This window comes from Bombyx mori, chromosome 25 (assembly GCF_030269925.1).
Source record: "Bombyx mori chromosome 25, ASM3026992v2".
NCBI classification, from domain to species: Eukaryota; Metazoa; Arthropoda; class Insecta; order Lepidoptera; family Bombycidae; genus Bombyx; species Bombyx mori.
Window position 1 is genome coordinate 10,479,380 of NC_085131.1, and position 17,501 is coordinate 10,496,880.

General features: G+C 37.3%; 1 protein-coding gene across 3 annotated transcripts in view; it reads left to right on the plus strand.

The window, feature by feature from the left end:
* The window catches only part of LOC100302610 (prospero), a 164,355-nt gene that overhangs the window by 67,091 nt on the left and 79,763 nt on the right, over window positions 1–17,501 (plus strand). For all 3 annotated transcript variants that reach the window (XM_062676169.1, XM_062676168.1, XM_062676170.1), the window contains one exon: window positions 12,832–12,892. The gene's annotated coding sequence lies outside the window, so the exon portion shown is untranslated. The remainder of the gene's footprint in view (window positions 1–12,831; window positions 12,893–17,501) is intronic.

Genomic DNA, 17,501 nt, shown 5'->3' on the forward strand with positions numbered 1-17,501 from the left:
GCAGAACACAATAGAACTCTTTCTGTGCGGAAAGGTGCAAATATCGAAGTAGGTCATCTTGATATCTATTTTTTGTCGAGATATATTGTGTACGCTTTCCTTTACGCTGAGGTTTGGTTCGATTACAACAGACGGAGACACCCAATCGATTTCACTTTGTATGCGAGCAAATGTAAATGCGTCAATGAAACATTAATCGAACAATAAAATCTTACGATGAACTTTTTATTGGGTAAACTGTATCTATTTTGATCGAAACAATCTTGAAGTGTGTGATTTGAAGGCATATTTTAAGGTCATACATTCGCGCTTTGCCTCTATGTCTGTTGAATTGCCTGGTCCAATTTCAATAACAACAACATTGTGATCGGAAAACAAATTATTCGAGAATGATCTAAATTATTTTTTATATAGATCAGCAATGGAAACGAAAACATAAATTAATGAAATATAATAAATCCGAGCCAATGTCTATATAGAGAGTTAAAGAAGAAGATGTATTTTTTTTCCGGAAAATATATATAGGGGCCTAAATAAAATCCTGAAAATTGAAAACATATGGAAAGGGGTCTATTCTCAATGCGCTCGCTAAATGGATGAAATTAACTTAGCTAAACATACAATTTCAAAGAGTTATGAAGAAGCGTTACTTTAAAAAGTTTGAATAAAACCGCGACCGAGGCGTCACGTTGTAGAATCGACGCCGGCGCCCCACATCGGATGCAACCCCCGCGAAAGGTGCGCGCGCGCATGCTAGGGGACCACCCCTATTATCTTTAACATACGAAGTCTGCAAGATAAAGGCAGCGGTACCGGGTCTAAACAGGGGTGATTTTCTTTATTCTTCACCCGGATTTATTATTATTTTTTTTGTAGTTATTATTACTGTGATTATCGGACGGCGCGTGCGCACACATGTCGCTAAGAGGGCCACCCCAACAGAAATCGCGCGTAATGTAATGCTCTTACATTTTTGTATTTTCTACTTATTGTTATAGGATTATTTGAGGTTCCGTTACTTCTCGTCAGCATGTCACTTGAATATCATTAAATATTAAAATATCGATCGTACCGCATCTAAGTGTTGTTCATTGATAAAAATAAGGTCTGGTTACAAAATATAACTTGCCGCTGACAAATAAATCGCCTTTACAATACAAAGGTGGTCCCATTCAACTTTTCTTAGCGTCGACGGCAAATATTTTTTGTATCTTCGAACTTACAAACGTAGTATGCCGTAAAAATAACGCTTAAGTCGAACGAATAAGTCTCAAGTTTCTCAAGAAATGCACTTTAGAAAACGGTCGAGACACCAGTAAGCGGCTCACTGGGTATCGCACCTTACGTTTGAACACATTTAGAAAAAAATTGTTGCAAGAATTTGAACTGTAAAACAATACAGTTAAGGTGTGTATTTTAAAAACTCTGAAGAAATACGAAGAAATTTACAGAGACAGCTCAAAGTAATGGTGTTCGATTTTCGAAATTCTTTCAACTTTATCGTATTACATAAAAAGGTCGGTTTTCGCTTACAGCGGCTGAAGGCACGTGTTAAAAAGATAAAAATCTATGCACATGTTGTTTGATCGGGCGATTTAATGTGTTTTGTGGGCGTATCGAATGTCTTCATGGCGGTGAGCGCGGTGGCGCCTTCAGACCAGGTGTACATTGTTTGATATTTGTTTCCGTATTGTCTTTTAAAAATATAAGTAATGGATAATGACTATTTTATGTCTATTGTAATTCTTTATAAGAACATAATCTATCTATATATTAATAGGTGAAGCAAAAACTTTGTACCCATTTTTACGAAAATCGCGCTGACGGAGGAGTATGAAATTTCCCACACTTATAGAGAATATAGAGAAGGAGTGCAGAATGCTAATATTTTTTTTTAAATTATGCAATAAAAATACATTAAATCAATAAAGAAAACATTACACACACTACCATGTATTTGACACTCACACGTCTTATATTCTTTGTTTATTATCAAACTTTTGTTCTTGCTTATAGTCTGTGGTCAAATTGAGAATACGATAATATTGTTTATCTTTATTAATATTTGTCTATAGTGTAGTCTTGGCGAAGTCTGTTACTATAGAAGTATAGTAGTCTTTGACAATAGAACGATAATAAAATTCAGACTTTTAATTTCAATTAACTATAGTCCGATTTCGACTACTACGGGTCCACTGGTTTAGTTTAAAGCTGCATATTGGTTCTTAAAGTTCAAAACAGTGTCGATGATTTTTTTTATTGCCATTTTAGGCAGACGAGCATACGGCCCACCTGATGGTGAGTGGTTGCCGTCGCCCATGGACCTCAGCAATGCCAGGGGCAGAGCCAGGCCGCTGCCTACCGAAAATCGAAATTTTACGATACAACGAGCAAATATCGATCTATAAAATGGCGCGTAATCCTGCAGACAACGTACTCGGCACCCACTATGAAGTACAATAGTTACTTACCCCTCACTTACCACCTTTGACCCGGCGCGTGAGCAGCTGCGCGGGAACTAAGATGGCTACCGGCAGGGGTGCATCGCGATCGATAAAGTTTCGAACGTTCATGTCGAAAGGTCTTCGTGATCGCAACTTTATTATGAATCTGGATTTTGTTACATCTCCTCTGTAAATTTCGGTTTTCGATATAATGTACAGATGACGACACTTGTAGCTGAAAGTAAGTATTGTACTTTTTGACGAAGCATGTTGCTGATAACTCTTATTTCTGTAATCTGACGAAGCGTGTTGCGGATAATAACATATATTTTTAGGTTATTAAAATAATATTTTGTGTATTAATAAAAGTTTTATATTTACAGATTTCACAAAAACATACACGATGTATCGTTTTATTTGTTCTCTGAAGAAACCCTACCGTATTCAACTTTCGATCAAATTTAAGCCAAAACAAAAAATTTAACCGATCGGTCATGAAATTATATTGTAACTAGCGAACCGCCCTCGCTTCGCTTCGGAAACTGTAATTTATTATTGATTTCTCCACTATTTAATGGATGTTATTATACATATAAACCTTCCTCTTCAATCACTATAATATCTATTAAAAAAAACTGCATCAAAATCCGTTGCGTAGTTTTAAAGATTGAAGCATACATAGGGATATAGGGACAGAGAAAGCGACTTTGTTTTATACTATGTAGTGATATTTAAATAAGTATTATACGTGTTAATTATGTTTTCTCTACCTATTGACTGGTAACCTAAGGGGCTATTTCAGCTACGCCCTGACGGATAGGTGAGCTCAAGGGCTCAGCCAGCGAGAATTTGCTAACACTAGCCCCAGCAAGAATTGAATTTAAGATTGGTGAAAGAGTCCACGGCTCGCCCGATGCAAAGTGGTCACCGGAGATCACAGACACTAACCGCATGAATGCCCGACACATGAGTTCTAAGGTCTCAGTTTTTACACTACAACGGCTGCCTCAACCTTCAAACCGAAACTGTTTCACGCCAAAAAGGCACAAGACGCCCTACCAACAGTAATTCGTTACGTTTTAGAACTGAAATATTTCTATCACGGCTGAACTGTTATTAAAATAAATATACATCTAACATCGGACAGTAAATCAAATGCTAAAGACATCGTTCATCAAACGCGCAAAACGTCAGATACGCACGCGGCACGCAGATGCGATTCGCAGCTTACGTTGCAAAAGGCCGATCTCATATTCCATTGTATTTTATAAATCTTAGTCCCTACTATTATTATAGTTTATTAATCAATGTTTGAGTTTGATAGATTTGTTATTAAAATTGCTTTTGATGTTCAAAGATAGTCGAACATTGAAAATCCTTTTTAGAGGTCCGGTGTAAGGATCGCTTCTTTTTACTAGTGACCGGTGACCCAGACTATTGCCTGTTAGGTCTGGATGCTATTCTTGATGAGAACTACTATTGTTTTCACTTCTAACTCATCAAAAGAGTTTGTTGTGAAACCTAGCCCAAAACATTAGCCAGTTGAATTCCTCCGATCCGTTAGTAACTACATTTGCGCATTAGCTGCTCTTGCGCTTTTAGGTCTTTTAGCAAATTAGTAAATTCCACCTGTCCTGGTTGAGCCCGTGCTAGCCCATTTATCTTATTGAAGCCGAAAAGACCTTCTATTAGTATCATTCCCTTCCCGTGTATAAAGAAATGTGAAGGTTTTTTTAATAAATCACCCACCAGTGTAATCGCTTGATTATTATGACTGTCCTGCGGTGAGAACCCTTCCTTTTGTTAGCTTTAGTAATTCGCTAGGTCTAAATGTCTAAATGTAAGCCATCGGGCTTAGTTGCATTACTAAAAACGATTGTTGGTCTTTAATTTCATTAATTGAAAAGCATTCGATGTGATTTTTTAAATAATATTTTTACAGACAACGACAATATGTATAATCGCACCTCAAGACATTCTCATAGATTTTTGACATACAACTAAATATTAGATCGTTTCAACGACTGTATATCTGCGCCTGGCCTCGCCTATTTAACAATACTTATACGTCACACCCTTAGCAGTCGAGTACAATTTTTTTTTACAAGGTGAATATGGGTAAACACACACACACACACTGCAGTTTTCGGCGCGTGTGCAATTATACTTTCTCTTTACACCTTTAATCGTAATCTGGTAACTGTTTCAGTGGGCTGTGCATAAAATGTGCGCCTTCTATTTGAATTTGTTACAGTGACATCACTCGCTGAGTTTTATAAGTTTTCTAAGAAGACAGCTCATTTTCTCCTGTACTATTAGTGCATACACGAAACATACGAGACAATAATATGAAGGCTACGACTGTTAAGAACGAATGAGAACCTGCGATAGAAAAATTGATGTCGTTATATTACTTGTTCTTCTTTGACCTTATCCCACTAGGCGCGGTCGGTAAATCAAATTTTTCTATTCCATTCTCTTCTATCAGCCGTCATATCAACATTCACTCCTCTCTTTCTCATATCGCCATTCACACACTCCATCCATTCCTTCGGTCGACCTCTTCCCCCTCTGCCTGTCTATATGTTATTGTATTGATCAAATGTCATTATATTACATAATAATATCAATTAAAATAATTAGCGCGTCGATAGAAGCTATCAGCTATTAAAGGAAACTTGGAATTAACCTTCTATTTATATTGTATTAGCTGATAGCTTATAAAAATAAAATAAAATTTGTTCTTCACAATCATTGGACTGACGAGGCTTTATTATCACATACCTATCTTGGTGAATCTAGAAAGGTCTCCAGGTTAGCACTTAGCCCTTTATCTCAAGAGAAAACTTAATTACATACATAAATCCAATGCCATGAGTGAAAGAGGCTATCAACTGTCACAAACGTTAAAATCACACTGGTTTCATTAAAATTGGTTTTATTTATATATTATACATAATATGTTTATAGGGATGCTATATTGTAGGTATTTACTGTTTATATAAACTTTTCCTCATTATTTATTAATTTGTTTAAAGGTATTCCGTTTTGATAGGTCTATGTGAATATTGTTGCTCATAGGTTGCAGATGTTTGCAAAGTCCCTAAAGCTGAGCTCCGTGTGCTCATCTACCAGTCCGCAAGTAGTTGGAATAGCCCCTAAAACTACCAAAGAGGGAAAAAATAGTTGCTCGTGGTACACCTCAACAAACCTACTGTATGTTTTCAAAATTTCCCCATGTGAAAACGGTTGTCTGGTAAAGATCGCGCGATAAGATCAGTTATTTTTCAAATTGTACGAGCCGATCGACTATTTTTTAGTATATATTTTGTTTTGGTGTGCAATCAAGTATATTTTCTTTCTCTCTCTTTCGTATTATAAACACAACACTTCGTTTGTTTCCGAAATAGGAAAGGTGCGTGTCACCCCTTTTTTTTCGATATTACTTTGAACAGTTCTATAGTCAGCAATATTTTTGTAAAATATTGACTATTTATTTGGCTCAATCGTAGAGCTATGCATTTTCAGAAATGATTAAGAATTCAATAGTAGGTTCATCGGCATTTTTTTAACTCACCGCTTATAAACTAATTTCACAGTTTTCGGGTAATCTTTTACCATAAATATATTTACGTTTTACAATATTAGCGACCGTTTATTTTTATTCAAACGCTACTTAATTCGATACTCTTTTTTTATTCCCACCTATGCTGATAGCCTGGAGAGGCTATTTCAGCGTTACGATACTGTGCGCTTTGTTCCGTTTTTTTTTTTTTTATGATTGAGGTATTACTAGTGGCCCGGAAGCCTTTCCAGTTTCACCAGGACAGGGCTTTGTTTCGTATAAGAACGACTACATCTACCAGAGATGACTATGCCATGATATGTGCGACATTTTTTTTTAAATTCTTTTTTATTTCTTAGATGGGTGGGGGAGCTCACAGCCCACATGGTGGTAAGTGGTTACTGGAGAGCCCTTAGACATCTACAACGTAAATGCCGCCACCCGCCTTGAGTTATGAGTGCTAATGTCTCAGTATAGTTACAACGGCTGCCCCACCCTTCAAACCGAAACGCATTATTGCTTCACGGCAGAAATAGGCGGAGTGGTGATACCTACCCGTGCGGACTTACAAGAGGTCCTGCCACCAGTAATTACGCAATTTATAATTTTGCAATTTTGATTTTTATTACACGATATTAATCCTTCACCGTGGAAGTCAATCGTGGACATTTGTTAAGTACGTATTTCATTAGAAAAATTGGTACCTGACTTTTCGATCACTGTTGCATCGCTAGATACGAATGCAGCGGACGTCTTATTCTTTAGGCCACTACGACTAAGTAATATTTCTACCACGAAGCACTGATACATTTCGATAAGTGGACCAGTCATTACACAATATGTTTAGTACTTCGAATCCACGTCTCTAGCACACAACTTACATGGAACTGTCCTCACCGAATTCATAACAACGGAATCTTCATTGCAATGAAATTACAGCTGTCTGACCGCACGCTAGGAGCTCTTCCATTGAACCTAGCACTAACATTATAGGTGTGAAGCACACCAAATTTGCTCGAACAAGCCCTTATTTGATGGCTTCATATCAATTAGCCGCGCCGAAATAATTACGCAAATAATCTAATTAATGTATATTACGTGCGTAATGTATTAGCAGCGCACCTAGGCGGAGTCTCCATTATCTCGCGAGGGAGCAATGACTACGACTTCCGGTATAATTAACGTGACAGCCAACGGTTTCCGTTCCGTACTCATTACCCGATCTACGAATGTTTTGTTGATGATTTATTGAAATATGAAAAAAAATTACGGGTGCCTTTTATTGGCTGTATGCAGCGAAATATTCTAGTTTCGTTTTTGAGTTTCGCGAGTCGTTGAAATAATAAAAATTGTATTTAGCGTTTAATATAGATTTTTTTATCGTCATTATGTTGACGTCACGAAATCCGATTTCGTAGTATTACGAGTATTTGTCGATCATTCTGAGCGAGATTAAACTTATTAAAAGTGTAAGTAGTTTGAATTTTGTTTAGTGGAATAATTTTGGATTTCACAGCTTCTAAATAGATAATGTTCACAATAATGTAATCGAAATAATTCTAAGTATTTTTGTATGTGTACGTATACTTTATTAAAGTGCAAATACACCTTAGTAACATTAGTAATAAACACGTCTAGATATATATTGATGCTTTAATAAAGAATGTACAAACTCAAATGCACTGCGACAGAATCAAGAGTCCGCAACGTTCATCTCCTAACCATTAATTAGTCGTCCCCCAGCATCGGATCGTAATCAAGCATAAAATTAAAACTTGGCACACGCCAAGCGCCCCACAAAGGTAAGGGAGTGTCCACACCGCACGTACCTTATGGTACGGCAATTTGTTCAAGACATCTGGCCTCACACCTGCCCGGACTACTGGAGCACCCCTCCATACCGATACTTCATCGAAACGTCCGAACACTACCCGTCAAAACTCGTAAAACCAACAAAATAAAGTTCAAAATTCGATGATTGATAGCGTTTTTAGTGGCGTGTATTATGGTTTTGGCACAAGGTCCGATGCCCCCGTCATTCACGGTAACGTTCGCTCATTAAAATTCGGAAATGACGAACGGTTTTTAGACTCGTACGTACGTACAGCTTAAGCGCGGTCAAGTGAGACATTTCGGCAGAATTTCGCTCATTAGCCGACGACAGTAAAACTAACTGAAACGGTTAATTTGTCGTCCTGTCCGGAACGATAACGGACATCTTTCAATTAGTCTCGTGTCGCGTCTATCAAGCGAGCTGTTTGTCCACTAGTCTCTCGCCGTCAGTCTAAGCGCCCGACATGCCGTAGCGACACAATCACGACGTAAACACGATGCGTACGTTCATTCACGTACAAACACAAAGCTAAGACGTAGCGTCACGGGCGCGCGTCGGTGTGCGTCCTCCATTGAAGACGCCGACCTGTGCCTACGTCATTTCCTGCTGACGTCACACGCTTTGCAAGAGGGCGTGTGGACGCTCCCTAATGAGAAGTTTTCATATTTTGACAGGTCGCGATCTGGTGACGAGTTAAGTGAAGGGTTTACCGCGTCTCGTATGCCTAACGTGTGGTTACGTATACATCGTGCGTTATAAATAATTTTATTGGGTCAAGTTTTATATTATGATTGACGTATTCATTCTTGACTTCCGTTCCTTGGATTGTCTGTCGCAAAAAGCTGTCTGTGAGTCGAACAGCGGGGCGCAAGGATGCGGGACGCGTTATACTGGTAATTTGTACCGAAGTAGACCAATTTCGAGGAGCTATTGTGTTTGGAGGGGCTCTAAGAATTGCTCCTTCAAATTGGTGCAAACGCCCGCATGTTGTGGCGAATAAATATTAATTTGATTCTTTTGAGCATTTCCTGCTCTATTCTTGATGATTAGAAGATTTTGTGTTCACTTTATTTATTAAACTTACAATGATTATTTTTCTGTTTTGTTCACTAATATTTTATTAATTTTTAGTTGGATTTAGTTTTTGTTTGAAAGATAAGTTTATGATTATTTTGTATTCAATCGTCACTATTATTTAAAAAAAGGGCAGGTCCCGTTAATTCAGAAAGGTGAGAGCCCCATAATCACTAAACGAATCTTGTACAAACATTAATACGTTCATTCTCGCAAATTCTATTTGTTTAAAAATAAAAATAGACCTTATCAAAAATCTTGATAACCTTAAAATTAACAATAAATAAAAATCAAAACAAGATACTCCAACGTAAACGTTCGCGCTCAGAAGTTCAATCGATATAAGAAAACGATACGAAAACATCTGCGCAGAAATCGATTTTTTTTTCGTTCTGCAATCGATTTTTTTTGTTCTGCAATCGATTTGTGCAACTGTTTATCCGCAATACAGGCAATAAAGCACGCACCGCCATTGTCTGGCGTTTAAGTATCAATTTCGGTGTTGAATCGATTAACGAAACATCTGTAAGTAGATTAATGTCTTCGAGAGACGCGTTCGTTTACGGAGATATTTTGATATAACAAACGATGAAGGTACCGCAATACGAAAGATTAATTGACATTTATTTTAAAAGTATTCATAAAGAATTAGGTTAATTAAGATCAGATAAAGTCGGTTTCAGAGTTTTCAGAGCGCGTCTCTATTAAATTTTAACATGCTTTTAAGAGCCTGTTACGGATGCTTGTTTGTTTGTAACAGAATCTTTGAACATCATTTACATTGAGTTCAAGAAGTCTGATTAACTTGACAATTTGCATACGGATCAAAGCCCGATTTACATACCATAATTTTATAAATTTGCTCTTACATTTCTAGCATAAACAGTAAAGATTTTTTTTTCGCTAAAATGGGTTAACGGGTTAACGGTTACTGGTGGTAGGACCTCTTGTGAGTCCGCACGGGTAGGTACCGCGCCCTGCCTATTTCTGCCGTGAACCAGTAATGCGTTTCGGTTTGAAGGATGGGGCAGCCGTTGTAACTATACTGAGACCTTAGAACTTATTATATCTCAAGGTGGGTGGCGCATTTACTTTGTAGATGTCTAGTGGGCTGTAAGCTCGTCCACCTATATAAGCAATAAAAAAAAATCGAAGTATATGATTACCATGTTCCCTTTGCCTGCTCCTAATGCTAGAACTGCAGGCGTCTAAGGACAATTAAAAAAAAAAGATTAAATTAATTCTTATAGAAAAAAAAATCATTCAAGTTTACTGGCGAATTAATGTGGGTATTGGAAATAAATCAATGTGTGTTTCAAAAGAGGTTACGAACTGCTTCCGGTTTTCGAGTGCTGCTTACAAAACTGACAACTAGGCACTTAATGTGCCGAATTGTTGGCGTACGAGGCACCTGGACATCATGTTCACGCTATTGACGTCGATGGGTAGACAGATGCCCGTGCTATAGAGAAAGTAACTGTTGAAAGGACTATTTTATTGATTGCCTATCTATCTATCTATATAAATATAAAAATGAATTGCTGTTCGTTAGACTCGCTAAAACCCGAGAACGGCTGGACCAATTTGGCTAATTTTGGTCTTGAATTATTCGTGGAAGTTCAAAGAAGGTTTAAAGGGTAGATAAATATGAAAATGCTCGAAATTCAATAAAAATAACGATTTTGTTTTTCCTTGGATATGTCCCCCGTCAGACGGATTCCTTTTGTTTGTTTTAAGTTTATTTAATACAAAAGTTTAGGTCTTTTATTTATCGATTGAGGCACTACGAAGTCTGCCGGGTCAGCTAGTACTATATATATTTTTTGTCTACATTGAAGTGCGAGTTCTCGGAAGGTCATAGACCACGTGAATGCCGACAAACACCTTGAGGCATGAGGTCGAGTTCTCTCCTCTATTTAGCTATTTTAGCTATTGTCGTGTACATGATACATGCACAATGAAATAAATGTTTATGGCAAGAATTCGAAGCGTCATGACAGGTTAAGTGCGTTGAGGATTTTTTCGAGACGATTCCTCAATCTCATTTTTACTATCGCTACTCTCGTCACCGGAGCAGAGTTCATCCATACCAATTTTTATTGACTTTGTAGGCAGACGAGCGTACGGTCCACCTAATGGTAAGCGGTATAGCCAAATCGCTACCAACCATTCCAAGTCCTCCATACTATCTGAAGCCGCTGCGTTCATCGGCATTGCGTTTCCAGAGATTTCTTTTGCCACGTACCATTCGGCTCTGGAATGTTTCTCCAGCGCTATGACATATCCTGCTTCCAGTTAGCTGGAGAGTACTAAACGGTCGGCAGCGACTTGACGGTATTGCATGAGCGACGGTAACCACTCACGATCCGTTGGACCTAAAGTTTGCGTACAAAGACCATAATAACGTATGGCGGAAAATCGGGACCGTACGAAAAATCCAGACCGTATGGACCAGTCGCCTTCCCAGCGGTATCCAGACCATCATCGCCTTCCAAAGCAAGCTACAGCCGGAAGAGATTTCGGAGCTGGCGGATCAGATTATGTATATACCGGCACCAGGTTTGCAGGTCGTAACAGCTTCCGCTTCATTATCTTTTGAAATGTTTCTAAGATTTATGAGAAATATAATACAGTTTTGCAATCATTTTTTTTAAGAACTTAGAGATTGATTCTGCCTTAATGACTATGTTATTTGAGCTTAATGGAACAAAATGCGTCTTTCAATTTTCTTTGAGTGTTTTAATGCCCTTTATATGTAGCTTCAATTAGACCATTCCTCGACTCGACTAAGGAAAACGTCGAATTCTAACAACTAAGAATTGGTTCGAATTGGGTTCGGTGAAAATGAGTATGGATGCCTTTATCAAAGAGCGGGTAATAATAGGGTTGCCAACCTCGTGTAATATATCAGGGGCTAACGTATCGTATTATTTATAAGTATCTGAATCTATCGTATACTAAGATTTAACAGGTCACAGGGACTTAAACAAAAAAACGATCAGAAAACATTAAAATAAGAATTAAAACAATCTGTAGCATCCTTATAAATTCCGCAATAAAACTGTTTCTAAGCACTGCATCGCAAGCAAACCATCAAGGGTTCTCGCCGGATTTTCTCAGTGGGTCGCGTTTCTGATCCGATGGTAGATTCTGCGAAGCACGGCTCTTGCTAGGGTCAGTGTTAGCATCACTCCGGTTTGAGCCCCGTGAGCTCACCTACTAGGTTACGCTGAAATGGCCTCTCAAGGCTAACGTCACCTTAGGTAGGGAAAAAAAATCATGGTATTTTTAAAAGTAAATTTATCAAATTCAAAAAAGAGATGCATTCTTTTTCATTTCGTTTTAAAACAACAAAAAAAACCGGTAGTAATAATCAGCACGCGCCGAGCCCGGGTGGTCTCACACGTGGCCGCCCCTATTGATGCGTATCGATAGCTAGGGATGAGAATCGATCGATAGCTCGCGAGGTATCTATCGAATGCGTTAAACTTGTAAGACTCTAAAAACGACTTTGCAATCATTAATAGGGTAAACAATCCATTATGTTCAAGAAATAAATGAAAACTGTTGATATCAAAAGAGCTTTCACTTTGGTCTTTTCCAGCAAACTTTTATTTATTTATTGCGTAGATAGGGTGAACGAACTCACAGCCCATCTGGTGTTAAGTGGTTACCGGAGCCCATAGACATCTACAACGTAAATGCCGCCACCCACCTTGACATATGAGTTCTAAGGTCTCAGTATAGTTACAACGGCTGCCCCGCCCTTTAAACCGAAACGCATGACTGCTTTACGGCAGAAATAGGCAGAGTGGTGGTACCTACCCGTGCGGACTCACAAGAGATCCTACCATCAATAACTTTTTTTTATCTTTATTCTAATTAATTTAAGGTTCATTTTCTTTTGATTTCAGATCGATCCCGGAGGCCAGAGCCTTGTTTTACATTGGATAAGCGTCTAAAATCACATTAATGGTAAGCGACATTGTTTTTGATTACTATTGAAATAAAACGATTTTAATTCATTTAATTTACTAGTATTATTTAATATCCACCTCTTCACTAGATTCAGAAATACTAAATATATTTTTTTAATAATAAAGTTTAAATGAGTTATTAAGAAACAGCTAAAGATTATTGTTTATGTCACATAATTATTATAAAATCTTTAAAATCTGTTTTGGGTCATAATTGGCGTAGTTCAAAAATAATAGATTTTAATAGGGTATTTAAGAAATCAATGCATTTTCGTATGACATTATTAAAACGTTTTTAAACGGTAGGTATGATTTTGCGTATATTTATTACAAGTTCGTCAAAAAAATTTACAGTAGTACTTATTAACTGCTTCGAGTAACTTTCTGGAATGGAAACTAATATGGGTATATTATAGGTAGCAGCGCTTGGACATTCGTTACCACATTTTTAACTTGTGTAACTATACTGAGATCTTAGAACTTATTTCTCAAGGTGGGTGGCGGCATTTACGTTGCAGATATGGGCTCCAGTAACCACTTAACACCAGCTGGGCTCTGAGCTCGTTCACCCATCTAAATAATAAAAAAAAGCTGAAGTAAGCTTTCGCACACGTTTCTTCCATTCAGGTAAAGGAGGAAAAGCCCCCGGAAAGTCGGCAATGCCTCAATCCAAAAAAATACATTTAATTTCGCTTATCGTAGTGGACATATATAAAATGCTTTTACTATTTTGTTTGCGCGCATTTATAGTTTTTTATTTAATTTCTGCCTCATTAAAACTCGGGTTTTATAGTATTGTGTACCATATATGGAATTAACATGTTTGGAGATGGATTTCCTTTTTTTTTTAAACAAATAAAATTGTCACTGTAATTGTCACATTTTGATAAAATAGCGACTTTATACCCGGATATTTTTGACAGATATCTACAATAAAATATACCGGGATGTTTGATTAAAATTTGATTCGGGAGTCCATGGACCGCAACATGAATTCCGCTGCTTCCCTTAAGATCTAACAATGAAGTCTGTTATTTTAGTAGTATTACATCGCCTATTCTTCAAACTGGCATGATTGCTTCACTTCAGAAATACGTCTGATGGCAGAACCCACCAGTCATCAGCTCTACCAGCGGTATTCGAAATATTCTTAATAGAAAATTTTAAAATAATAATGTCAAAACAAAAAACAATTCGTTTTCACAAGAAAATCAAGAGCATAATAGCAACAACTTCAACAATTACTTCAACAATGTATTATTAGCTTACACTAAAATAATATAAAATCAGTATTTCGTGTTAGACGGACGCGATTTCAATACGCTCGATATAATAGGTATAGGTAGGTACGGTTTGCAAGCCTACGTACACAGAGTGTACTGGTTGCAGAATAAAAGTGTTCGAATTTCGTGTACAGCCGTATTTCGTCTGCGGACGGACAGGGGTGGACAACGCATGAATTTTCAAATAATCAGACGGCAGTTGCACTTCTGCCCTCCCCGACGGGCGTGATCTACGCTTACTAAATTACCAATGTTACGAGTTTCGGTACAATCGTTAGAAGGCAACAATTTTTTTTTTATGGCAATGGTTTTAACTATAAGCCAGTTTCAAGTAAAATATGCTGAAAATTAAAAAAAACTGAATCTGGTGCTTGAAATTCGAACGCAAAAATTAAATATAGTTGGTAAAATAAATATTTATTTTATACGTAGGTACTTTAATTTCGTGGAAATTTATAGTTTTTTTTTCATTGCTAAGATGAATTGACGAACTCACCGCCTACCCGATTTTAAGTAGTTCCCGGAGCCCATAGACATTTACAACGTATATGCTGCCACCTACTTTGAAATATGAGTTCTAAGATCTCAGTTTTTAAAGTACAACGGTTGCTCATTGAACATTTTATTTTATCTACGAATGTGGATTGACTGGAAAGGATCGCAAGAATCTACAGAATGCACAGGACTGAGCATTAGATCAATCTTCGTGAAGCTTATGTCCAACAGTGGGGCTCTGTGGGCTATAATGACAATGACCTACTACCGTGATCCTTTCAAAAGACAATTTGAATTTACACTATTAAAATAACTTAATTATGTATGCAAAAATATATAGGCTGTGAAAAAACTATTTTTCGTAATCTAAATTTGAAACGACACAGTAATAAGTACCAACATAATAAAAAACGTTGACCGGAAATGGGTATGGTGGCGAACATGTCCAAGCGTTCGAGAATTATTCAAAAGTTTCCCCTAGTATAGTACCTAAATGGAGCGTTGAAAAAATTATGCGACAGATATACCACCTGTCTAGTGATAGGTTCTTTTTTTAAAGCTATGATAGGTTATCATAAGCTGTATCTTTCAAACCACGAGATGATTGCTGACAAAAATGGATAGGACGATAGTATCCCATAGTGAAGCAATTTGGCACCGACCATAATATACTGCGTACAACTGAATCTATAAAGAAGAGAAGTACACGTAGACTTCTGATGAGATATGTGTGAAGCAAGAGATCAGGAAAAAAAACTTGTTACGATCTTCTTCAGTGAAAATTTCGATAACTAATTAAAAAGGAGATTATAATAAGCATCCTCAACATAAATAACATTTTCTTGATATGGAAACATATAATATCCCGCAGGCAGACGAACATACGGCTCACCTGATGGTGAGTGGTTACTGTCGCCCATAGACTTCAACAATGCCAGCGGCAGAGCCAAGCCGCTACCTACCGCTTAATACTCTCCACAAGCCTCGTTTGAAGAAGGACATGTCATAGCGCTCAGGGAAACACCGTGGAGGGGAGCTCATTCCATAGCCGGATGGTACGTGGCGAAAAAGACCTCTGGAAACGCACTGTCGATGAACGCAGTGGCTCCAGGTAGTATGGATGAACTCTACTCTGGTGGCGGGCGGTGCGATGGTAGAAACGAGATGAAAGTATCATCTCGAACAATTCCTCAGAGCACTCCCCATGGTACATACGGTACAAAATACAAAATACATACGGTACAAAATGTCTGATATAATAGTCTATTTTTTTATTTTTTTACTATTTACGTTGAAAAATAAATAAATAGCTACATACTGGCTTCATTTTAGAATCATTTAAAAACAGAACATGGTCGAAATCAGGAAACCCAATAAAGATTCAACAATCGAACATTAATCATGAGTATTTTGAACATCGAATACCGAAAGCCGTGAGTTCTTATCGATGTGCATTCAACGCGGATTTCGGTGTCGGGCCACGAGTCGGCCTCATAAAAAGAAAATGTAGATTTTATCAGTGCCCTTTTTTCGCGATGTTTGCTTTTTAATTTTACAACAGGTGTCGATTGAAACTGTTTGAAACACTGTAGTTAAAAAATACTTTGATTTCATTATCGGCTTTGGTTTAAAAAAAAATCTTATATTTCATTTATGAGTTTCGAAAACGTTTAAAAAAAATGGTGCGTGTACTTATGTATGTTATACTTTATTTTTATTAAATTTATTTCTTTTTTTCTATTTAAATTTTAATCAATTTGAAAAGAAATCGATTAAGCAACATCCTCAAACACGCATATTGGACATCCCTTTTCTTGACATCGTATAAATTCGGTAATTCTTGGTACGGTTCGGAAAGTTCACCTGCGGCTATATTCAGACTCGCCAAGTTACGTCGGTCGTATTGTAATGAGCGATTTAGTGGGCAACTTCATTCTGTTAATTTTGTGTCACGGTGCGCGCGCATCGTAAAATTTCACTCTCATCAATTTTTCATAACGCGCCTAAAGAAGTATAACTTCAAAAAATTTAAATTATCTAAATTTAATTGTCTTCTACGTTCAAAATCCTGATGTAGTCGTTCACAATAATCAAATTCGCGTCTTTAGTTGCCCCAACCTGCAACTTTAGTGCCGATAAGACATGACGTGTCCGTTATGAGTTTCAGATCACAGCCTTCGCTTCGACGCCGCCCGTGTTCCATATCGCCACGTGAATTTTCGAATGTTTGAATACAGAACAGAATTCTTTTATTTTCGTTATTTTTTCATTTAAGGGTTACTAGTGTAATCAATGTGTTTTTATTTTATTTTATTTTTATTGCCTAGATGTGGGCTCGAGCTCACAGCCCACCTGGTGTTAAGTGGTTACTGAAACCCATAGACATCTAGGACGTAAATGCGCCACACACCTTGAGATATAAGTTCTAAGGTCTCAGTATAGTTACAACGGCTGCCCCACCCTTCAAACCGAAACGCATTACTGCTTCACGGCAGAAGTAGGCAGGGCGGTGGAACCAGTAAAGTGTTCAATCGTGAACTGATTTATTTTAATAACTCAAATATTATTATTTTATTTACTTAATATGGAGTCTAGAATTAGTATTTTCATCATTAGCCTCGTTGTTTTTATATTGAAATTTAGTAGTGATTGATATTTGACTATTGAATGCCATATTTTTTTAAATTCCACCATGATCAGTCCAGATTCGTAAGCTCAAATAATCAAACGTACAAATATACTACGTTATTGATAATAAACAAATAAATAATCGCAATTTGTGTTTAAAACAAGCCTTCTTTTTTTTATCATAGACTAGTCATTTTTTGC